The 24,066-nt window shown below is 50.0% G+C and overlaps 1 pseudogene; it reads right to left on the reverse strand.

Annotated features, from left to right (window-relative positions):
* Positions 1-12,205, reverse strand: LOC147119561 (uncharacterized; annotated as a pseudogene).
* Positions 12,206-24,066: the final 11,861 nt, after the last annotated feature.

The raw sequence follows: 24,066 nt of genomic DNA on the forward strand, positions 1-24,066 counted from the left end.
AAATTATTTCAGTGGGGATGTGCACTTCTACCCTGAAGGAGCACCATCTCACTGCAAGCAAAGTCGTGAGACCTCCCAATCAGCAGAAACAAACCCACCCCAAACTGCCAGAAGGAACATGGTTCAGTCCTGGATGTGATCAACAGCAGCATTAAACAGCAGAATCTAAATCCTGCAGCAACATGTGAATTCGCTGGTGTGAGAGCAGGTGGGATGACCGAGTGAATCCCTTCCCACACACGGAGCAGGTGAACAGTCTCTCCCTAGTGTGAACTCGCCGGTGTCTCAGCAGGTGCGATGACCGAGCAAACCCCTTCCCGCACACAGAGCAGGTGAAAGGCCTGTCCCCGGTGTGAATGCTCTGGTGTGTCAGCAGGCTGGTGCGCTGGGCGAATCCCTTCCCGCACTCGGAGCAGGTGAACGGTCTCTCCCCAGTGTGAACTCGCTGGTGTGTCAGCAGGTGGGAGGACTGAATGAATCCCTTCCCACACATGGAGCAGATGAACGGCCTCTCCCCGGTGTGAGTGCGCTGGTGTGTCAGCAGGTTGGACGATCGCCTGAAGCTCCTCCCGCAGTGAGAGCAGCTGAAGGGCTTCTCCTCGGAGTGAACAGGTTGGTGCATTAGCAGATCCCGCAATCTTTTAAAACTTCTACTGCAGTCAGAACATTTAAACGGTCTCTGATCGCTGTGGACTCGCTGGTGTTTCTGCTGATCAGAGAGCCGAATGAATCCCTTCCCACATACGGAGCAGGTGAACGGCCTTTCCTCGGTGTGAACTCGTTGGTGTGTCAGCAGGCTGGAAGAAACAGTGAATCCTTTCCCACACACAGAGCAGGTGAACGGCCTCTCCCCGCTGTGAACTCGCTGGTGAGTCAGTAGGCTGGATGACTGAGTGAATCCCTTCCCACACAGGGAGCAGGTGTACGGTCTCTCTCCGGTGTGAACTCGCTGGTGTGTCTGCAGGTGACCTAAAAGGGTGAATGCTTTCTTGCACACGGAGCAGGTGAACGGCCTCTCCCCGGTGTGAGTGCGTCGATGAGTTTCCAGCCGGGACGGGGAACTGAATCCCTTCCCACAGTCCCCACATTTACATGGTTTCTCCATGGTGCGGGTGTCCTTGTGTCTCACCAGGTTGGACGATCAGCTGAAGCCTCGTCCACACACAGAACACGTGTACGGTTTCTCCCCGCTGTGAATGGTGCGATGTGTTTTCAGGCTGTGTAACTGGTTAAAGCTCTTTCCACAGTCAGTGCACTGGAACACTCTCACTCGGGTGTGTGTCTCGGTGCTTTTCCAGTCACACTGATGTTTGAAATCTTTTCCCACAGACAAAACATACAAACATTACTCCTTCCAGATTGAAAGGCCGATGATATTCAGGTCCTGATGAATCGAGTGACTGTCAGATCTTGATGTGATGTTTGGTTCGAGTTTCCTGTCTGCAAATTCTCCCCTTCTAATACCCTGTAAAAGGAGTTTACTAAAGTCATCACTGAAAGTACAGGATAGAAATTCAGAACAGACAATTCTAGTTTCTCGTACCTCTCAACCCCTCTCAAGCTGTAAATCCCCATCCCACACACTCTCCCTCCATTCTCACTCTGCTGCACCTAATGTTTGCACTCCCGATTCTCTCCTGAAGGTGCCCATTCTCGCTGCTCGACAGATCCATAATTGCCAGTTCCTGTTAAGGACACAGACAACTGCAATTCTTCATGCAGACTGCTAGGTCTAACATACCTGCACCAATATACTACATGACTAAAAATGTGTTCTATACAGTACGATATTACTAGACTAGAAATATATAATGTATCTACAATACTATATTACTAGACTAGAAATATATAATGTATCTACAATACTAATATACTAGACTAGAAATATATAATGTATCTACAATACTAATATACTAGACTAAAATATATAATGTACTTTATTACTGTACCACAAATAATACATACTATATAACGATACTAGAAATATCGATGCACTATATTACTGCAGTATAGTATAGAAACCACCCCTTTAATTGTGAAAAGAAAAAAGACTTGCATTTATATAGCGCCTCGCACGACCACCGGATGTCTCAAAGCGCTTTACAGCCAATGAAGTACTTTTGGAGTGTAGTCGCTGTTGTAATGTAGGAAAGGCGACAGCCCAATTCGCGCACAGCAAGCTCCCACAAACAGCAATGTGATAACGGGGATTGTTTTTGTTATGTTGATAGGAAGGACGCTATCCCTTTTTCAGCCTCACAAATAAATCTGTCGAGCTGAGGCAGCAACACTTTAACTGCAAAATCGAGAGAGAGGAAGAAAAAAGGAGGCCCCGGCCCTTCCTTTCAGAAGCCTCCACCCTCTCTGCACTCACTTCCTGTCCCTTCAGTTCCTGCAACTAAGAATTTAAAGCCAGAGGCAAGAAAAGAAATGGGTGGGTGGGGGAGGGGAGAAAGTGCTTTACTCACTGATGTCTGAGCCTCAGGGCAGAGGAGGAGGAGCTTTTCTTGGCTGTGCTAAATCTGCATTAAGAGTTTCTGAGACTGCACAGGGTTTTGCTGGACAACGAACACCAGTAACCTCCCTCCCTCTCCCAGCAGGCGCCCTGGACAATGAGGCGGTTCCCCGCGCCCCGATTGGCTGGAGGACCGCCGGCTCCTTCCGGTCCTCCAGCGCTTCCCATTGGTCGGCAGCACACGCAGCGCGCTGGCGTCACGCGTGTGGGGGAATCCTCAGTCAGGTGGGGGAAAATGTACAATAAATAAAGATCAATCCTGGTCCAAACTTGGTTTATCGATGACCAAGTGGGGTGGGGGGGATAGTCAACAGTGAGCAGGACTGCAATAAGTTACAGGAAGACATTAATAAACTTGCAAAAGGGGCATACACTCCAGCACTGTCGCAGGGCCAGTACTGAGGGAGCGCTGCATTGTCGGAAGGGCAGTGCTGAGGGAGCGCTGCATTGTCGGAAGGGCAGTGCTGAGGGAGCGCTGCATTGTCGGAAGGGCAGTGCTGAGGGAGCGCTGCATTGTCGGAGGGCCAGTGCTGAGGGAGCGCTGCATTGTCGGAGGGCCAGTGCTGAGGGAGCGCTGCATTGTCGGAAGGGCAGTGCTGAGGGAGCGCTGCATTGTCTGAAGGGCAGTGCTGAGGGAGCGCTGCATTGCCGGAAGGGCAGTGCTGAGGGAGCGCTGCATTGTCTGAAGGGCAGTGCTGAGGGAGCGCTGCATTGTCGGAGGGCCAGTACTGAGGGAGCGCTGCATTGTCGGAAGGGCAGTGCTGAGGGAGCACTGCATTGCCGGAAGGGCAGTGCTGAGGGAGCGCTGCATTGTCTGAAGGGCAGTGCTGAGGGAGCGCTGCATTGCCGGAAGGGCAGTGCTGAGGGAGCGCTGCATTGTCGGAGGGCCAGTGCTGAGGGAGCGCTGCATTGTCTGAAGGGCAGTGCTGAGGGAGCGCTGCATTGTCTGAAGGGCAGTGCTGAGGGAGCGCTGCATTGTCTGAAGGGCAGTGCTGAGGGAGCGCTGCATTGTCTGAAGGGCAGTGCTGAGGGAGCGCTGCATTGTCTGAAGGGCAGCGCTGAGGGAGCGCTGCATTGTCTGAAGGGCAGCGCTGAGGGAGCGCTGCATTGTCTGAAGGGCAGTGCTGAGGGAGCGCTGCATTGTCTGAAGGGCAGTGCTGAGGGAGCGCTGCATTGTCTGAAGGGCAGTGCTGAGGGAGCGCTGTATTGTCGGAAGGGCAGTGCTGAGGGAGCGCTGCATTGTCGGAAGGGCAGTGCTGAGGGAGCGCTGTATTGTCGGAAGGGCAGTGCTGAGGGAGCGCTGCATTGCTGGAAGGGCAGTGCTGAGGGAGTGCTGCATTGTCGGAAGGGCAGTGCTGAGGGAGCGCTGCATTGTCGGAAGGGCAGTGCTGAGGGAGCGCTGCATTGTCGGAAGGGCAGTGCTGAGGGAGCGCTGCATTGCCGGAAGGGCAGTGCTGAGGGAGCGCTGCATTGCCGGAAGGGCAGTGCTGAGGGAGCGCTGCATTGTCTGAAGGGCAGTGCTGAGGGAGCGCTGCATTGTCTGAAGGGCAGTGCTGAGGGAGCGCTGCATTGTCTGAAGGGCAGTGCTGAGGGAGCGCTGCATTGTCGGAAGGGCAGTGCTGAGGGAGCGCTGCATTGTCGGAAGGGCAGTGCTGAGGGAGCGCTGCATTGCCGGAAGGGCAGTGCTGAGGGAGCGCTGCATTGTCGGAAGGGCAGTGCTGAAGGAGCGCTGCATTGTCGGAAGGGCAGTGCTGAGGGAGCGCTGCATTGCCGGAAGGGCAGTGCTGAGGGAGCGCTGCATTGCCGGAAGGGCAGTGCTGAGGGAGCGCTGCATTGCCGGAAGGGCAGTGCTGAGGGAGCGCTGCATTGCCGGAAGGGCAGTGCTGAGGGAGCGCTGCATTGTCGGAAGGGCAGTGCTGAGGGAGCGCTGCATTGTCGGAAGGGCAGTGCTGAGGGAGCGCTGCATTGCCGGAAGGGCAGTGCTGAGGGAGCGCTGCATTGCCGGAAGGGCAGTGCTGAGGGAGCGCTGCATTGTCGGAAGGGCAGTGCTGAGGGAGCGCTGCATTGTCGGAAGGGCAGTGCTGAGGGAGCGCTGCATTGTCGGAAGGGCAGTGCTGAGGGAGCGCTGCATTGCCGGAAGGGCAGTGCTGAGGGAGCGCTGCATTGCCGGAAGGGCAGTGCTGAGGGAGCGCTGCATTGCCGGAAGGGCAGTGCTGAGGGAGCGCTGCATTGCCGGAAGGGCAGTGCTGAGGGAGCGCTGCATTGTCGGAAGGGCAGTGCTGAGGGAGCGCTGCATTGTCGGAAGGGCAGTGCTGAGGGAGCGCTGCATTGTCGGAAGGGCAGTGCTGAGGGAGCGCTGCATTGCCGGAAGGGCAGTGCTGAGGGAGCGCTGCATTGTCTGAAGGGCAGTGCTGAGGGAGCGCTGCATTGTCGGAAGGGCAGTGCTGAGGGAGCGCTGCATTGTCGGAAGGGCAGTGCTGAGGGAGCGCTGCATTGCCGGAAGGGCAGTGCTGAGGGAGCGCTGCATTGTCGGAAGGGCAGTGCTGAAGGAGCGCTGCATTGTCGGAAGGGCAGTGCTGAGGGAGCGCTGCATTGCCGGAAGGGCAGTGCTGAGGGAGCGCTGCATTGCCGGAAGGGCAGTGCTGAGGGAGCGCTGCATTGCCGGAAGGGCAGTGCTGAGGGAGCGCTGCATTGCCGGAAGGGCAGTGCTGAGGGAGCGCTGCATTGTCGGAAGGGCAGTGCTGAGGGAGCGCTGCATTGTCGGAAGGGCAGTGCTGAGGGAGCGCTGCATTGCCGGAAGGGCAGTGCTGAGGGAGCGCTGCATTGCCGGAAGGGCAGTGCTGAGGGAGCGCTGCATTGTCGGAAGGGCAGTGCTGAGGGAGCGCTGCATTGTCGGAAGGGCAGTGCTGAGGGAGCGCTGCATTGTCGGAAGGGCAGTGCTGAGGGAGCGCTGCATTGCCGGAAGGGCAGTGCTGAGGGAGCGCTGCATTGCCGGAAGGGCAGTGCTGAGGGAGCGCTGCATTGCCGGAAGGGCAGTGCTGAGGGAGCGCTGCATTGCCGGAAGGGCAGTGCTGAGGGAGCGCTGCATTGTCGGAAGGGCAGTGCTGAGGGAGCGCTGCATTGTCGGAAGGGCAGTGCTGAGGGAGCGCTGCATTGTCGGAAGGGCAGTGCTGAGGGAGCGCTGCATTGCCGGAAGGGCAGTGCTGAGGGAGCGCTGCATTGCCGGAAGGGCAGTGCTGAGGGAGCGCTGCATTGTCGGAAGGGCAGTGCTGAGGGAGCGCTGCATTGTCGGAAGGGCAGTGCTGAGGGAGCGCTGCATTGCCGGAAGGGCAATGCTGTGGGAGCGCTGCATTGTCGGAAGGGCAGTGCTGAGGGAGCGCTGCATTGTCGGAAGGGCAGTGCTGAGGGAGCGCTGCATTGTCGGAAGGGCAGTGCTGAGGGAGCGCTGCATTGTCGGAAGGGCAGTGCTGAGGGAGCGCTGCATTGCCGGAAGGGCAGTGCTGAGGGAGCGCTGCATTGTCGGAAGGGCAGTGCTGAGGGAGCGCTGCATTGCCGGAAGGGCAGTGCTGAGGGAGCGCTGCATTGCCGGAAGGGCAGTGCTGAGGGAGCGCTGCATTGCCGGAAGGGCAGTGCTGTGGGAGCGCTGCATTGTCGGAAGGGCAGTGCTGAGGGAGCGCTGCATTGTCGGAAGGGCAATGCTGTGGGCGCGCCGCACTGTCTGAGGGCCAGTGCTGAGGGATCGCTGCACTGTTGGAGGTGCCATCTTATGGATGAGGCTTTAATCCGAGGGCCCCATCTACTCTCTGAAGTGGACGTAAAAGATCCCATGGCACTATTTCACAGAAGAGCAGTGGAGTTCTTCCCGGTGTCCTGGGGCCAATATTTATCCCTCAATCAACATCACTAAAAAGAGATTATCTGGTCATTATCACATTGCTGTTAGTGGGAGCTTGTTGTGCGCAAATTAGCTACTACATTTCCTACATTACAACAGCAACTACTCTTCAAAAAAGTACTTAATTGGCTGTAAAGCACTTTGAGACGTCCGGTGGCCGTGAAAAGCGCTATATAAATGCAAGTCTTTTATATAATTAGTAAATGAAATTCAACACAGATAAATGTGAGGTATTAGATTTTGGGAGGAAGAATAGGGAGGTCACTTATTACTTGGAGGGTGCAAGTCTAGGTGGGGTAGAGGAACAAAGGATTTTGAAGTACGTATACACAAATCACTAAAAGTAGCGACACAGGTTTACAAGGTCATAAAAAAAGCAAACCAGGCACTAGGGTTTATTTCTAGAGGGACAGAATTGAAAAGTAGGGTAGTTATGCTAAACTTGTATCGAACCTTGGTTAGACCACACTTGGAGCACTGCATGCAGTTCTGGTCGCCATATTATTAAAAGGATATAGAGGCACTGGAGAGGGTGCAGAGAAGATTTACAAGGATGATACCAGAAATGAGAGGGTATACCTATCAGGAAAGGATGGACAGGCTGGGTCTCTTTTCGCCTGAAAAAAGAAGGCTGAGTGGTGACCTAATAGAGGTCTTTAAAATGATGAAAGGTTTTGATAGAGTAGATACAGAGAGAGTGTTTCCACTTGTGGGGAAGAGCATAACTAGAGGCCATCAATATAAGATAGTCACCAAGAAATCAAATAGGGAATTCAGGAGAAACTTCTTTACCCGGAGAGTGGTGAGAATGTGGAACTCACTACCACAGGGAGTGGTTGAGGCGAATAGTATCGATGCTTTTAAGGGGAGGCTGGTCAAGCATATGAGGGAGAAGGGAATAGAGGGTTCTGCTGATAAGAGTTAGATGAGGAAAGACGGGAGGAGGCTCGAGTGGAGCATAAACGCCGGCACGGACTGGTTGGGCCGAATGGCCTGTTTCTGTGCCGTATATCCTGTGTAATCCTGCGTTGCCCCAGCAGCAGTGAGTCCTTTGCATGCGCACTGGGCGCCACTAGTGGGAGAGATAGGGCGTATTCCTAGTCACGGGGGATTCTGGGCTAGGGCGGCCGCCATTACAGGCAGCAGGACAAGGTGCAGGCTTGTGATTCATGTACAAGGACACCCAAATCCCTCTGAATCCCAATATTTACTAGTCCCTCACCTTTTAAAAAATATTCTGCTTTTCCATTCTTCCTACCAAAGTGGATAATTTCACACTTCCCACATTATACTCCATCTTGCCCAACCTCTTAACCAGCCTATATCCCTTTGCAGCCTCTTTACGTCCTCCTCACAGCTTTCGTTCCCACCTAGCTTCGTATCGTCAGCAAACTTGGATACATTACACTCGGTCCCCTCATCAAAGTCACTGATATAGATTGTAAATAGCTGAGGCCCAAGCACTGATCCTTGCGGCACCCCACTAGTTACAGGCTGCCAAACGGAAAATGATCTGTTTATCCCCACTCCCTGATTTCTGCCCGTTAACCAATCCTCAATCCATGCTAATGTATTACCCCCAAACCCATTGTAAGATTATCATGGATTAGTTGGTTTTTAGAATACTTGTTTTACTGTCTTATAATCATTCAGTATCTTATAACCATCAGTAATGGATTTATAATTGTGTGTAAGAATTAAATATAATTGAAACATATAAGATTCTGAGGGGGGTTGACAGGGTAGATGCTGAGAGGTTGTTTGCTCTGGCTGGAGAGTCTAGAACTAGGGGGCATAGTCTCAGGATAAGGGGTCGGCCATTTAGGACTGAGATGAGGAGGAATTTCTTCACTCAGAGGGTTGTGAATCTTTGAAATTCTCTGCCCCAAAGGGCTGTGGATGCTGAGTCTTTGAGTACTATGTTGCAGCTTGCCATGAACAGAGGGACAACCAGTAAGCTAAGAAAAAAAATATATATAAACAATGCGAATGTATATTTATACACTCAGGGATATACCTGTTTATACACTGTATGAATAGAACTGCGTTTATGTGCTGAACCATAAATGTATTTTGATGCTTTGGCAACATAAGATGTAACTTATCATGCCAATAAAGCGATTTAAATTGTAAATTGTAAAATTGAGTATATTCAAGGCTCAGAGATAGATTTTTGGACTCTAGGGGAATCAAGGGATATGGAGACCGGGCGGGAAAGTGGAGTTGAGGTCCAAGATCAGCCATGATCTTATTGAATGGCGGAGCAGGCTTGAAGGGCCGTATGGCCGACTCCTGCTCCTAATTCTTATAAAAGTCTGTAATCATCAACTGTATGCAATGGTAACCTAAATTATATTAGACATGTAACTCTTTGCCTATAATTAAAAGTCTGTGAGGAAACTGTAACCCAGGCAGCCTGGGGTGAGAGAGAGAGGACTGCTGTAGTCGAATAGGGAAGCTGTGGGTGAATGAATGAAAGTTGGATATTAGCCAACAGTAAGGCTGAGGCATAGAGTGGAGCTAGCCGTGGGAACAAAGGTCAGTTGCAGCTGCCACTGTGTTGGGATGTTATGCTGTCTGGCAGCGAGCTAAAACATGGGCCGTTCACAAGACCATCAAGGGCGCCGTATCTCTACAGTATAGAAACATAGAAAAACAGGAGCAGGAGTCGGCCATTCGGCCCTTCGAGCCTGCTCCGCCATTCAATATGATCATGGCTGATCCTCTATCTCAATACCATATTCCCGCTCTCTCCCCATACCCCTTGATACCTTTTGTGTCTAGAAATCTATCTATCTCCTTCTTAAATATATTCAGTGACTTGGCCTCCACAGCCTTCTGTGGTAGAGAATTCCACAGGTTCACCACCCTCTGAGTGAAGAAATTTCTCCTCATCTCAGTCCCAAATGTCCTACCCTGTATCCTGAGACCGTGACCCCTCGTTCTAGACCCCCCCCCCCCCCCAGCCAGGGGAAACATCCTCCCTGCATCCAGTCTGTCTAGCCCTGTCAGAATTTTATACGTTTCAATGAGATCCCCTCTCATTCTTCTAAACTCTAGTGAATACAGGCCTAGTCGACCCAATCTCTCCTCATACGACAGTCCTGCCATCCCAGGAATCAGTCTGGTGAACCTTCGCTGCACTCCCAAGTATATCCTTTCTTAGGTCAGGAGACCAAAACTGCACACAGTACTCCAGGTGTGGTCTCACCAAGGCCCTGTACAACTGTAGTAAGACATCCTTGCTCCTGTACTCAAATCCTCTTGCAATGAAGGTCAATAAACCATTTGTATGGAGACTTGTTCTTTTGTGTTGCCATAACTACCCCAGACTTGATTGGTCAAAAACAGATGATGTATGGGGGTCATAAGACCAGGAGCTGAGTAAGCAAAGGTGCTGTGTATGTGGCATCTTTGTGATTGGATTTTGGGGAATTGGGTGTAAGTCAATGATTGGGGTCTTACTGAACCATAGGTTCTGAATGTGAGTAAGGGTATCAGAAGGGGGGTCTTGACAGCCACAAAGTGTAGAAGATTTCAGGAAGAATCCGGGGTCACGCGAGAGACAGACGAGAGACACAGGATGCATAACGGGGTAATACAAGTCTCAATTATACTCTGTAAACTGCTGCTCGAATACTGTAATGTATTAAATCTTGCCTGTGCTGAATAACATTGCCACCAATACGGGTCAACTTCGAATCATTCGGGATCAGGGTCCCTCTGGGATCTTACACCATGAGCCCTAATCTTGTGTAACAACCTACTGTGTGGCACCTTATCGAATGCCTTCTAAAAATCCAAATATACTACATCCACTGGTTCCCCCTTATCTACCCTGCTAGTTACACCCTCAAAAAACTGCAATAGATTTGTCAAACACGATTTCCCTTTGATAAAGCCATGTTGACTCTTCATGTGGAGTGAATCGAATTGGCTGAAGACTGGCATTTATGATGGTGGGGAATTCGGGAGGCGGCCGAGAAAGATTACCCACTTTGTGTTCAACATAAAGCTGATTTATTTGACATTCGTACAACATATTAAACTCCTGCCCAGTTAGAGGGGTTAACAACATCAGTAGCAACAAACCCTAACTGTCAGAATGAACATGATTCAGTCCGGGATGTGATCAACAGCAGAATCCAAGCCCTGCGGTCACAAGTGAACTCGCTGGTGTCTCAGCAGGGAGGATGACAGAGTGAATCCCTTCCCACACACGGAGCAGGTGAATGGCCGCTCCCCGGTGTGAACTCGCTGGTGCATCAGCAGGTGGGATGAGTAGATAAATCCCTTCCCACACACGGAGCAGGTGAACGGCCTCTCCCCAGTGTGTAGTCGCTGGTGCCCAAAGAGGTGGGATGACTGATTGAATCCCATTCCACACACGGAGCAGGTGAACGGTCTCTCTCCAGTGTGAACTTGCTGGTGTCTCACCAGGTGTTGTGACCGAGCGAATCCCTTCCCACACTCAATGCAGGCAAACGGCTTCTCCCCAGTGTGAGTGCTTTGGTGCATCAGCAGATCCTTTGCAGTTTTAAAGCCCTTCTCGCAGTCAGTACATTTAAAGGGTCTCGCATTACTGTGAACCCGCTGGTGAGTCAGCAAGTGGTATGAGCGAGCGAATCCTTTTCCACACAATGAGCAGGTGAATGGTTTCTCCCCAGTGTGAACTCGCTGGTGTGTCAGCAGGTCGGATGAATTTGTGAATCCGTTCCCACACTCGGAGCAGGTGAACGGCCTCTCCCCGGTGTGAACTCGCTGGTGTGTCAGCACATCTTTTTTGCTTTTGAAGCTCTTCTCACAGTGAGAACATTTAAAAGGTCTCTTATCAGAGTGAACCCGCTGGTGTGTCAGCAGGTTGGATGACCGATTGAAACCCTTCCCGCACACGGAGCAGGTGAACGGCCTCACCCCGGTGTGAATACGCTGGTGCGACAGGAGGCTGGATGACTCGGTGAATCTATTCCCACACATGGAGCAGGTGAACGGCCTCTCCCCGGTGTGAATACGCCAGTGAATTTCCAGCTGGGATGGGTAATTGAATCCCTTCCCACAGTCCCCACATTTATAAGGTTTCTCCATGGTGCGGGCGTCCTTGTGTCTCTCCAGGTTGGACGATCAGTTGAAGCCTCGTCCACACACAGAACACGTGTACAGTTCCACCCCGCTGTGAATGGTGAGACGTTTGTTCAGGCTGTGTAACTGGTTAAAGCTCTTTTCACAGTCAGTGCACTGGAACACTCTCACTTGGGCGTGTGTGTGTCTTGGTGCTTTTCCAGTCACACTGCTCTTTGAAATCTTTTCCCACAGACAGAACAGACAAACATTTCTCCTTCCACATTCAAAGGCTGATGATATTCAGGCCCTGATGAATCGAGTGGCTCGGTCAGATCAGTTTACAAAAGTCATCACTGTAAGTGCAGGATAGAAATTCAGAACAGACAATTCCAGTTTCTATGGATCATTCTTTCCCCTCTTTGTTTCTCCAAAGCTGTAAATCCCCCGTCCCACACACGCCTTTCCCTCTCTACGTGCTCATTGCTTGAGATTCACTGCCCGGTCTCCTACTATTTCTTTCCTCATCTCTAATTTTATTCTATTCCTCTCCTTAAAGTGCTGACTCAGGCTGTGGTTCAACAACAGCAACAACGACGTCTTGCATTTATATATGGCCTTTGACGTCGTAAAACATCCTAAGCCACTTCACAGGAGCGTAGTCAGACAAAATTTGACGCCGAGCCACATAAGGAGACAGTGGACAGGTGACCAAAAGTTTGGTCAAAGAGATAGGTTTTAGGGAGCATCTTAAGATAGGAACAGGAGTAGGCCATTTAGCCCCTCGAGCCTGTTCCACCATTTAGTGAGATTATGGCTGATCTGTTGTCCTATCTCTATAACTCCATCTTTGCCCCATATCCCTTAATACCTTCTGTTAACAAAATTCTATCAATCTCCAATTTAAAATTAACAATTGATCCAGCATCATTCCGCCGTTTGCGGAATAGAGTTCCAAACTTTAACCATCCTTTGCATGTAGAACTGCTTCCTAACTTCACTCCTGAATAGCCTGGCTCTCATTTTTAGACTATGCCCCCGAGTCCGAGACTCCCCAACCAGCGGAAATAGGTTCTCTCTCTCTCTACCCCATCAGTTCCCCTTAGTATCTTGAAAACGGCGATCGAATCACCTCTTAACCTTCTAAATTCCAGGGAATACAACACTAGTTTATGTAATCTCTCCTTGTAACTTAACCCTTGAAGTCCTGGTATCATTCTGGTAAACCTACGCTGCACTCCCTCCCAGGCCAATATATCCTTCCTAAGGTGTGGTGCCCAGAACTGCTCACAGTACTCCAGGTGTGGTCTAACCAGGGCTTTGTACAGCTGCAGCATAACTTCTACCCCCTTGTATTCTAGTCCTCGAGATATAAAGGCCAGCATCCCATTAGCCTTTTTGATCATTTTCTGTACCTGTTCATGACATTTTAATGATCTATGTACCAGGACCCCCCCAGTCTCTTTGGACCTCCACTGTTTTTAGCCTTTCACCATTTAGAAAGTACCCTGTTCTATCCTTATTAGGTCCAAAGTGGATGAACTTACATTTGCCTACATTGAAATCCATTTGCCACAGTTTTGCCCATTCAATGAATCTATTAATATCTCTGTAATTTCATGCTTCCATCTACACTGCTTACAATGCCACCTATCTTTGTGTCATCGGTAAACTTGGATATGTGGCTTTCTATCCCATCATCTAAGTCGTTAATAAATACGGTGAATAGATGAGGCCCCAACACAGGTCCCTGTGGGACACCACGAGTCACATTCTGCCAATTTGAGTACCTGCCCATTATCCCTACTCTGTCTCCTGCTGCTCAGCCAATCTCCTCACCAGGTCAATAAGTTGCCTTCAATTCCACGAGCTTCAACTTTAGCTAATAGTCTCTTATGAGGGACTTTATCGAATACCTTCTGGAAATCCATATAAATAACATCCATAGACATTAAAGGAGGAGAGGCGGAGTGGTTGAGGGAGGGAATTCCAGAGCTTAGGTCCCAAGCGGCCACCAATGGTGGAGCGATTAAAATCGGGGATGCGGAAGAGGCCAGAATTGGAGGAGTGCAGAGATCTTGGAGGTTTATAGGACTAGAGGAGATTACAGAGATAGGGAGGGATGAGGCCATGGAGGGATTTGAAAACAAGGATGAGAATTTTTTTAATCGAGGCATTGCCGGACCGGGAACCGATGTAGATCAGCGAGCAGAGGGGTGATGGGTGAACGGGACTTGGTGCGAGTTAGGATACAGGTAGCAGAGCTTTGGATGAGCTCAGGTTTACAGAGGGTGCAAGGTGCGAGGCCGACAAGGAGAGCGTTGTAGTTGCCTCCAGTCTGCTGCCCAAGTGTCCTGAGCCTTGCAATTGAATGTGCGAAGTTCCCCAGTGGTGTTCTCATCCGGTGCCGGGGTCACTGCATCGCCACCGAGAGCAGGCGCCCTGGTAGATTAACCCCTGATTTAGCCCAGGTGGATTAACCCCTGATTTAGCCCAGGTGGATTAACCCCTGATTTAGCCCAGGTGGATTAACCCCTGATTTAGCCCAGGTGGATTAACCCCTGATTAAGCCCAGGTGGATTAACCCCTGATTTAGCCCAGGTGGATTAACCCTTGATTTAGCCCATTAGCCCAGGTGGATTAACCCCTGATTTAGCCCAGGTGGATTAACCCCTGATTTAGCCCAGGTGGATTAACCCTTGATTTAGCCCAGGTGGATTAACCCCTGATTTAGCCCATTAGCCCAGGTGGATTAACCCCTGATTTAGCCCATTAGCCCAGGTGGATTAACCCCTGATTTAGCCCATTAGCCCAGGTGGATTAACCCCTGATTTAGCCCATTAGCCCAGGTGGATTAACCTCTGATTTAGCCCAGGTGGATTAACCCCTGATTTAGCCCAGGTGGATTAACCCCTGATTTAGCCCAGGTGGATTAACCCCTGATTTAGCCCAGGTGGATTAACCCTTGATTTAGCCCAGGTGGATTAACCCCTGATTTAGCCCATTAGCCCAGGTGGATTAACCCCTGATTTAGCCCATTAGCCCAGGTGGATTAACCCCTGATTTAGCCCAGGTGGATTAACCCCTGATTTAGCCCAGGTGGATTAACCCCTGATTTAGCCCATTAGCCCAGGTGGATTAACCCCTGATTTAGCCCATTAGCCCTGGTGGATTAACCCCTGATTTAGCCCATTAGCCCAGGTGGATTAACCCCTGATTTAGCCCATTAGCCCTGGTGGATTAACCCCTGATTTAGCCCAGGTGGATTAACCCCTGATTTAGCCCATTAGCCCAGGTGGATTAACCCCTGATTTAGCCCAGGTGGATTAACCCCTGATTTAGCCCATTAGCCCAGGTGGATTAACCCCTGATTTAGCCCATTAGCCCAGGTGGATTAACCCCTGATTTAGCCCATTAGCCCAGGTGGATTAACCCCTGATTTAGCCCAGGTGGATTAACCCCTGATTTAGCCCATTAGCCCAGGTGGATTAACCCCTGATTTAGCCCATTAGCCCAGGTGGATTAACCCCTGATTTAGCCCATTAGCCCTGGTGGATTAACCCCTGATTTAGCCCAGGTGGATTAACCCCTGATTTAGCCCATTAGCCCAGGTGGATTAACCCCTGATTTAGCCCAGGTGGATTAACCCCTGATTTAGCCCATTAGCCCAGGTGGATTAACCCCTGATTTAGCCCAGGTGGATTAACCCCTGATTTAGCCCATTAGCCCAGGTGGATTAACCCCTGATTTAGCCCAGGTGGATTAACCCCTGATTTAGCCCATTAGCCCAGGTGGATTAACCCCTGATTTAGCCCAGGTGGATTAACCCCTGATTTAGCCCAGGTGGATTAACCCCTGATTTAGCCCATTAGCCCAGGTGGATTAACCCCTGATTTAGCCCATTAACCCAGGTGGATTAACCCCTGATTTAGCCCATTAACCCAGGTGGATTAACCCCTGATTTAGCCCAGGTGGATTAACCCCTGATTTAGCCCAGGTGGATTAACCCCTGATTTAGCCCAGGTGGATTAACCCCTGATTTAGCCCAGGTGGATTAACCCCTGATTTAGCCCAGTGGCACCGAGGCCAATTGTATTGGTAAAACTAGCTAACTCAGGACAAAGTGTGGATTGAACCTGGGACATTCCTGGTCTGTACATGAACATTTTTTTTTTAAACTTTAAACAAATCCTCCCTCTGTCGCTGCAAAAATTCCGAAATGTTTAAAAATGAAAGAAGGGAGTTAAACGGATCTTTAAGGAAAGTCAGACATTGTGAGCGTCCCTTTAACTGCAAATCCCAATGAAAGGGGAGTCACCAGGGAAGATCTCTCCCTTATTGCAGTTGGACACCAAGGACCATAAGGCGCAGTGGAGGGAGAACGGAAAGGATGGGCGAAGAGGTTTGGCAAAGGTAACAAAGTCCTTCTGAATCCTGAGACCACCCCCCCACCCCGCCACCAACCTAAAACAGAGCCAGTCCAGGCACTGCACCCAAGCGATTCACTGAACCCAACCTTCTTTCCTCCCATCTTTAGAATCATAGAAATTGATGGCACAGGAGGAGGCCATTCGGCCCATCGTGTCTGTGCCGGCCGGAAAAGAGCTAGCCAGCCTAATCCCACTTTCCAGCTCTTGGTCCGACACTTCAAGTGCATATCCAAGTACTTTTTAAATGTGATGAAGGTTTCTGCCTCTACCACCCTTTCAGCATGGACTGGTTGTGCCGAATGGCCTGTTTCTGTGCCGTATATCCTGTGTAATCCTGCGTCGCCCCGGCAGCAGCGAGTCCTTTGCATGCACACTGGGCGCCGCTAGTGGGAGAGATAGGGCGTATTCCCAATCGCGGGGGATTCTGGGCTAGGGCGGCCGCCATTACAGGCAGCAGGACAAGGCGCAGGCGCAGTCCGCTCCCACTTGACAAACCTTCAGAATCGTCAAAGTTTATGGCACAGAAAGAGGCCATTCGGCCCATCGTTTCTGTGCCGGCTGATAAAGAGCTACCCAGACTAATCCCACGTTCCAGCCCTTGGTCCGTAGCCTTGTAGGTTACGGCACTTTAAGTGCATATCCAAGTACTTTTTAAATGTGATGAGGGTTTCTGCCTCCACCATCCTTTCAGGCAGTGAGTTCCAGACACCCACCATCCTCTGGGTGAAAAAATGTCTCCTCAACTCCCCTCTAATCCTTCTACCAATTATTTTAAATCTATGCCCCCTGGTTATTGGCCTCTCTGCTAAGGGGAAAGCCTGACCCTCCCCCACTCATATGATGGCCTCAGGTGAATGAACCGTCAAATGTGCCAGGCAGTGATTTCACCCCCGGCGTGGTGTGGGGGAAGATGAGGGACAGCGGAGTGTGTTACTCTCCTCAACCAATGTGTGATGCCTCTACAGTCAAATGTCCCACTGATACTCACTGTCCTGCTTCACCAGGTGAACAGTGGCTACTTAAGTTGCTTTGAAATTTGGGAGGCGCCTGGGAACAGCGCAACCCCCAGCGCAAATCAGCGCCTTCAGGAGATGAAGGGGAGAAAATGGTGAGAAAGCCCCTGTGTGCAGAGTAAGAATAACATAAATGATTCTCTCTCCTGGGCACTGGGGCCCGGAAGTCCCGCCCACTATTTGTTCCTTTCCCAAGATGGCTGCACACAGGCTGTGCTTCTCACGGCTGCCTTCTCCTCTACCAAGATGGCAGCTGGGCCACCCGCATCTGCCGTCCGGTTGACCCCCCCACCCCCCACAAACACAAGGCCATTGGATCGTATTCGGACCCTAAAGCCGCACTCCACATTTATAAACCCTGTGGCAGGCCGACCCCAGTTTTATTTAATCTTCCGCCGTCGCGCTCTCTTACCTGCCACTGACCCGCACCTTCGACCGCATCTTGCGACGGCACAGCGCCTCTTCTGCGTCAACTCTTAAAGGGATAGTGACTCTCCTATCCGAGCATGTTCACTCATTATGTACAGGAGCAGCGTGTGTGCGGGGCGTCAGGTTATCTTACCAACCTGAACCCAGTGACTAGGAGGGAGAATCATTGGCTCATTTATTTTATTCTCACTTTGTACGCCATTTCAAGATTGCAATCCCCATATACAGCCCCAGGATACTTAGATATTGACATTTGATTTGCTTTTCTACTACCATCCCCCTGTACAGCCCCAACTGGTTTTCCTTTCCTTAAGGTGCTGACTCTGGCTGGGTTCAGTTCTACAATCACTGGTTCCCCTCTCTCTCCTCCCCTGAAGGTGCTGACTCTGGCTGGGTTCAGTTCTACACTCACTGGTTCCCCTCGCTCTCCTCCCCTGAAGGTGCTGACTCTGGCTGGTTTCAGTTCTACACTCACTGGTTCCCCTCCCTCTCCTCCCCTGAAGGTGCTGACTCTGGCTGGGTTCAGTTCTACACTCACTGGTTCCCCTCCCTCTCCTCCCCTGAAGGTGCTAACTCTGGCTGGGCTCAGTTCTACACTCACTGGTTCCCCTGAAGGTGCTGACTCTGGCTGGTTTCAGTTCTACACTCACTGGTTCCCCTCCCTCTCCTCCCTTGAAGGTGCTGGCTCTGGCTGGGTTCAGTTCACTCACTGGTTCCCCTCCCTCTCCTCCCCTGAAGGTGCTGACTCTGGCTGGGTTCAGTTCACTCACTGGTTCCCCTCCCTCTCCTCCCCTGAAGGTGCTGACTCTGGCTGGGTTCAGTTCCACACTCACTGGTTCTCCTCCCCTGAAGGTGCTGACTCTGCCTGGGTTCAGTTCTACACTCACTGGTTCCCCTCCCTCTCCTCCCCTGAAGGTGCTGATTCTGGCTGGGTTCAGTTCTAAACTCACTGGTTCCCCTCCCTCTCCACCCCTGAAGGTGCTGATTCTGGCTGGGTTCAGTTCTAAACTCACTGGTTCCCCTCCCTCTCCACCCCTGAAGGTGCTGATTCTGGCTGGGTACAGTTCTAAACTCACTGTTTCCCCTCCCCTGAAGGTGCTGACTCTGGCTGGGTTCAGTTCCACACTTACCAATTTCTCTCCAATACGTGACCCATGTGCCTAATCTACATGGGTGAACCTCGATACTGAGTGTCGATAGGCTATTCCATTGTCCTCACCTGATGCCTTTGTAAATTGAATAAAAACAAGAAACTGGTTAAATTGCATCTATAAAGCAAGATCCAAGTAAATCTGATGTTCACTGGTTTGACACTTCCCGATTGAATAGCTGTACAGCTGGTGTCGTATGGGTCAGATATCATTTGAACAAATAAATGATCTTTGGTGCCTTGGGTGCTTGTATGTGGTCATCATGGGTTCCCTCTACGTCAAAGGCAATCATTAATTATTTAATTTCCAATATTTTGCACACCTCTCCATTATCAAGTTCCATATTTCTATTTTCTTCCTTACACTTCCCCTGGAAAAAAATAATGTGGGGATTTAAAACATAGAACATAAAAAAATAGGAGCAGGAGTAGGCCATTCGACCCTTCGAGCCTGTTCTGCCATTCAATATGATCATGGCTGATCCTCTATCTCAATACCATATTCCTGCTTTCTCCCCATACCCCTTGATGCCTTTTGTGTCTAGAAATCTATCCATCTCCTTCTTAAATATATTCAGTGACTTGGCCTCCACAGCTTTCTGTGGTAGAGAATTCCACAGGTTCACCACCCTCTGAGTGAAGAAATTTCTCCTCATCTCAGTCCTAAATGTCCTACCCCATATCCTGAGACTGTGACCCCTCGTTCTAGACCCCCCCAGCCAGGGGAAACATGCTCCCTGCATCCAGTCTGTCTAGCCCTCTCATTCTTCTAAACTCTAGTGAATACAGGCCTAGTCGACCCAATCTCTCCTCATACGACAGTCCTGCCATCCCAGGAATCAGTCTGGTGAACCTTCGTTGCACTCCCTCTATGGCAAGTATATCCTTTCTCAGGTAAGGAGACCAAAACTGCACACAGTACTCCAGGTGTGATCTCACCAAGGCCCTGTACAACTGTAGTAAGACATCCTTGCTCCTGTACTCGAATCCTCTTGCAATGAAGGCCAACATACCATTTGCCTTCTTAACTGCTTGCTGCACCTGCATGTTTGAAAAGGAACGATTCGCAGGGCTATGGGGAAAGAGCAGAGGGAGTGGGACTAATTGGAGAGCTCTACCAAAGAGCCGGCACAGGCACAATGGGCCGAATGGCCTCCTTCTGTGCTGCGAGATTCTATGATTGGTGATGTAGTGGATTCCAATAAGATTGTAACAAGGGCATTGCTGAAAGTAAAGGCAAAATTCTGATAATGTAGAGGGCAATCAGTCACTTATGAAGAGACGTATATATAGAATCGTAGAAACCTACAGCACAGAAGGAGGCCATTTGGGCCCTCGTGCCTGTGCCGGCTCTTTGAAAGAGCAGTCGTGCTTCGACCCCACACCCCCCACTTTTTGTCCGTAACCCTGGAAGTTCCTCATCCTCAAGTACCTGTCCAACTCCCTTTTAAAATTATTTATGGAATCAGCTTCCACTACTGTTTCAGGTAGAGCATTCCAGATCACGACACCTCGCTCGAGTGAAAAAAATTCTCCTCATCTCCTGACTAGATCCTTTGCCAATGATTTTAAATCCGCTGCTCACGATGTGGTCTCCTCTACATTGGGGAGACCAAACGCAGATTGGGTGACCGCTTTGCGGAACACCTCCGTTCAGTCCGTATGGGTGACCCCGAGTTTCCGGTCACCTGTCACTTTAATTCACCGCTCCATTCCCACTCTGACCTCGCCGTCCTCGGCCTCTTGTATTGTTCGACAGAAGCTCAACGTAAACTCGAGGAACAGCACCTCATCTTCCGATTAGGCACTTTACAGCCCTCTGGACTCAACATAGAGTTCAACAATTTCAGATCATAACCTCGGCCCCTATAATATTTATATATTTTTTATCCACACTTTTGGTTTGTGCCTTTTCCTTTTCTCTCTCTCCCACACGGCAGCTGTCTTTCACTCTGCCAGCGCATTTCACACTCCATCTAGAGCCATCCTTTGTCTCTTTACCTGTCCTTTTACCATCTCGTCTCGCCTTGAATATCTCTTAATGTCTCTTCACCTCTCCCAGACCTTCCCTTTTGGTCTTTCCTCCCCTCCCCCATTTCCCAGCCCCCAACTTGCTTTTAATCTGTTTCATTTCCTGCTTTTTTTCTCAGTTCTGACGAAGAGTTTCGACCTGAACCGTTGACTCTGTTTCTCTCTCCACGGATGTTGCCTGGCCGGATGAGTTTTTCCAGCGTTTTCTGTTGTTATTTTAAATCTGCTTATTGACCCACTCGCCAGAGGGAATAGTTTTTCTCCAGCTACTCTGTCAAAACCTCTCATCCTCTTGAAAACCTCGATGAAGTCACCTCTTGACCTCCTCTGTTCCAGGGAGAGCAAAGGTTGTGCCGATGTGACAAACTGCTGGAGAATAACGAAGGACTGCTAATGAGCAAAGAGGCCGTAAGGAGGGTTAGAAACAAGATGAGGAAAATGAACAGGAGATCTGATCTTATGGTCCAAGCATGATAAGTAAGCCATGGGAAGTAATCCTAACAAGTGGGTTAACATGGAAGATAGGAGCAGGAGTAGGCCATTCGGCCCCTCAAGCCCGCTCCGCCATTCAATGCGATCATGGCTGATCATCCAAACTCAGTACCCGGTCCCTGCTTTCTCCCCATATCCCTTGATCCGTTTAGCCTCAAGAAATATATCTAACTCCTTCTTGAATATATTTAATGAATTGGCCTCAACTGTCTTCTGTGGTAGAGAATTCCACAGGTTCACCACTCTCTGGGTGAAGAAATTCCTCCTCATCTCAGTCCTAAATGGCTTACCCCTTATCCTTAGACTGTGACCCCTGGTTCTGGACTCCCTGGCCATCAGAAACATCCTTCCTGCGTCTAGCCTGTCCAGGCCTGACAGAATTTTATAGGTTTCAATGAGATCCCCTCTCATTCTTCTAAACTCCAGCGAGTATAAGCCCAATCGACCCAATCTCTCCTCATACATCATTCCTGCCATCCCAGGTATCAGCCTGGTGAATCTTCGCTGCTCTTCCTCCATGGCAAGAACATCCTTCCTCAGATAAGGTGACCAAAACTGCACACAATACTCAAAATGTGGTCTCACCAAGGTCCTGTACAACTGCAGCAAGACATCCTTGTTCCTGTACTCGAACCCTCTTGCTATGAAGGTCAACATACCATTTGCCTTCTGAACCGCCTGCTGCACCTGCATGCTTACCTTCAGCGACTGGTGCACAAGGACACCCAGGTTTTGTTGCACTTCCCCTTTTCCCAATCTATTGCCATTCGGATAATAATCTGACTTCCTGCGTTTATCACCAAAGTGGATAACCTCGCATTTATCCACATTATTGTTGTAAAACATGTGTAGAGGATAGGTGACTAGTGTCGTACAAGAGGAGGCAGTGGAAGGCCAGGAACGTTGTATAGTGAGTTAACCTAAATGAGGACAGAGAATAAGAAGGTCCAAAGCCATCATGTGGGTGTGTGGACTCTGATTGCACTCGGGAAGGCAGAGAGTTGAAGGTCACGCAAGAATAATACTGTATTATGAATTGTAGAAACAGTAAATAAACTAGGAAAAGGATTTAACATCAACAACTTAGTGCGTTAACGTAATAAGAACACAAGAAACAGGAGCAGGAGTCGGCCATTCGGCCCCTCGATCCTGCTCCGCCATTCAATGAGATCATGGCTGATCCAATCTTGGCCTCAGCATCACTTTCCTGCCTGTTCCCCAAACCCCTCGACTCCCCTGTAGTTCAAATGTCTGTCAATCTCCGCCTTGAATATATTCACTGACTCCGCCTCCACAGCTCTCCGGGGTAGAGAATTCCACAGATTCACGACCCTCTGAGAGAAGAAATTCCTCATCTCTGTCTTAAATGGTTGACCCCTTATTCTGAAATTATGCCCCCCAGTTCTAGATACCCCCACGAGGGGAAACATCCTCTCAGCATCCACCCTGTCAATCCCCCTCAGAATCTTATATGTTTCAATAAGATCCCCTCTCATTCTTCTAAACTCCAATGAATATAGGCCCAACCTGCTCAACGTTTCATCATAAGACAACCCCTTCATCCCAGGAATCAACCTCGTGAACCTTCTCTGAACTGCCTCCAATGTAAGTATATCCCTCCTTAAATAAAGTGACCAAACTGTACGCAGTATTCCAGGTGTGGTCTCACCAGCGCCCTGTAAAGTTGCATCAAGACTTCCCTACTTTTATACTCCATCCCCCTTGCAATAAAGGCCAACATTCCATGAGCCTTCCTAATTACTTGCTGGACCTACATGCTCACTTTGTGTTTCATGTCCTGGGACCCCCAGATCCCGCTGTACCGCAGCATTCTGTAGTCTCACTCCATTTAAATAATCATTAGCTTTTTCATTCTTCCTTCCAAAGTGGATAACCTCACATTTTCCCACATTATACTCCATCTGCCAAATGTTTGCCCACTCACTTAACCTGTCTGTATCCCTTTGCAGACTCTGTGTCCTCCTCACACCTTGCTTTCCCACCTATCTTTGTATCATCAGCAAATGTGGCTTCAGTACACTCGGTCCCTTCATCCGAGTCATTAATATAGATTGTAAATAGTTGAGGCCCAGCACTGATCCCTGTGGCACCCCACTAGTTACTGATTGCCAACCGGAAAATGACCCATTTATCCCGACTCTCTGTTTTCTGTTTGTTAACCAATCCTCTATCCATGCTAATATATTACCTCCAACCCTGTGCGTAATAAAACATCCCAAGGCGTTTCACAGGAGCATTATTTAAAAAAAATGTTGACACCGAGCCACATGAGGTGTTAGGCCAGATTACCAAAAGCTTAGTCAAAGAGGTAGGTTTTAAAGAGCGTCTTAAAAGGAGGAAAGAAAAGAGGCGGAGAGGTTTAGGGAGGGAATTCCAGAGCTTAGGGCCGAGGCAGCTGAAGGCAGGGTGGAGTGATTAAAATCGGGAATGTTCAAAAGGTCAGAAGAGGCGGAGTGGAGAGATCTCGGGTGGGGGTTGTAAGTCTGGAGGAGGTTATAGAGATAAGGAGGGGCGAGGCCATGGAGGGATTTGAAAACAAGGATGAGGATTTTAAAATCAAGGAGTTGCTTAACTGGGAGTCAATGTAGGTCAGCAAGCACAGGGGTGATGGGCAAACAGGACTTGGTGCGAGTTAGGACACGGGCAGCCGAGTTTTATATATAAACGCAGCACAAGCTTAAGGCGACCATGGCAAATCTTGAGACCCTTATATAAAGATACCAATTATTGAAGCAGTTGCTCGAGAGAAAATAAATACTACTGTTGGTGCAGGCCCCTGAAGAACACTTGAAGATGGTCAATGAATCGTTCAAGAAGTCTTCTGTGGTTTTGTGGGTGACTCCTATTTGATCAGCTTGTCACAATTTTTAGAGGTCTTAGAGTCATAACGGCACAGAAGGAGGCCATTTGGCTCATCGAGTCTGTGCCGGCTCTCTGTAGAACAATCCAGTCAGTCCCATTCCCCCGCTCTATCCCCATAGTCCTGCAAGTTTATTTCCCTCAAGTGCCTATCCAGTCTCCCCTTGAAAACT

Source organism: Somniosus microcephalus, chromosome 4 (assembly GCF_052327205.1).
Source record: "Somniosus microcephalus isolate GS21.2 chromosome 4, FLI_Smic_1.0, whole genome shotgun sequence".
NCBI classification, from domain to species: Eukaryota; Metazoa; Chordata; class Chondrichthyes; order Squaliformes; family Somniosidae; genus Somniosus; species Somniosus microcephalus.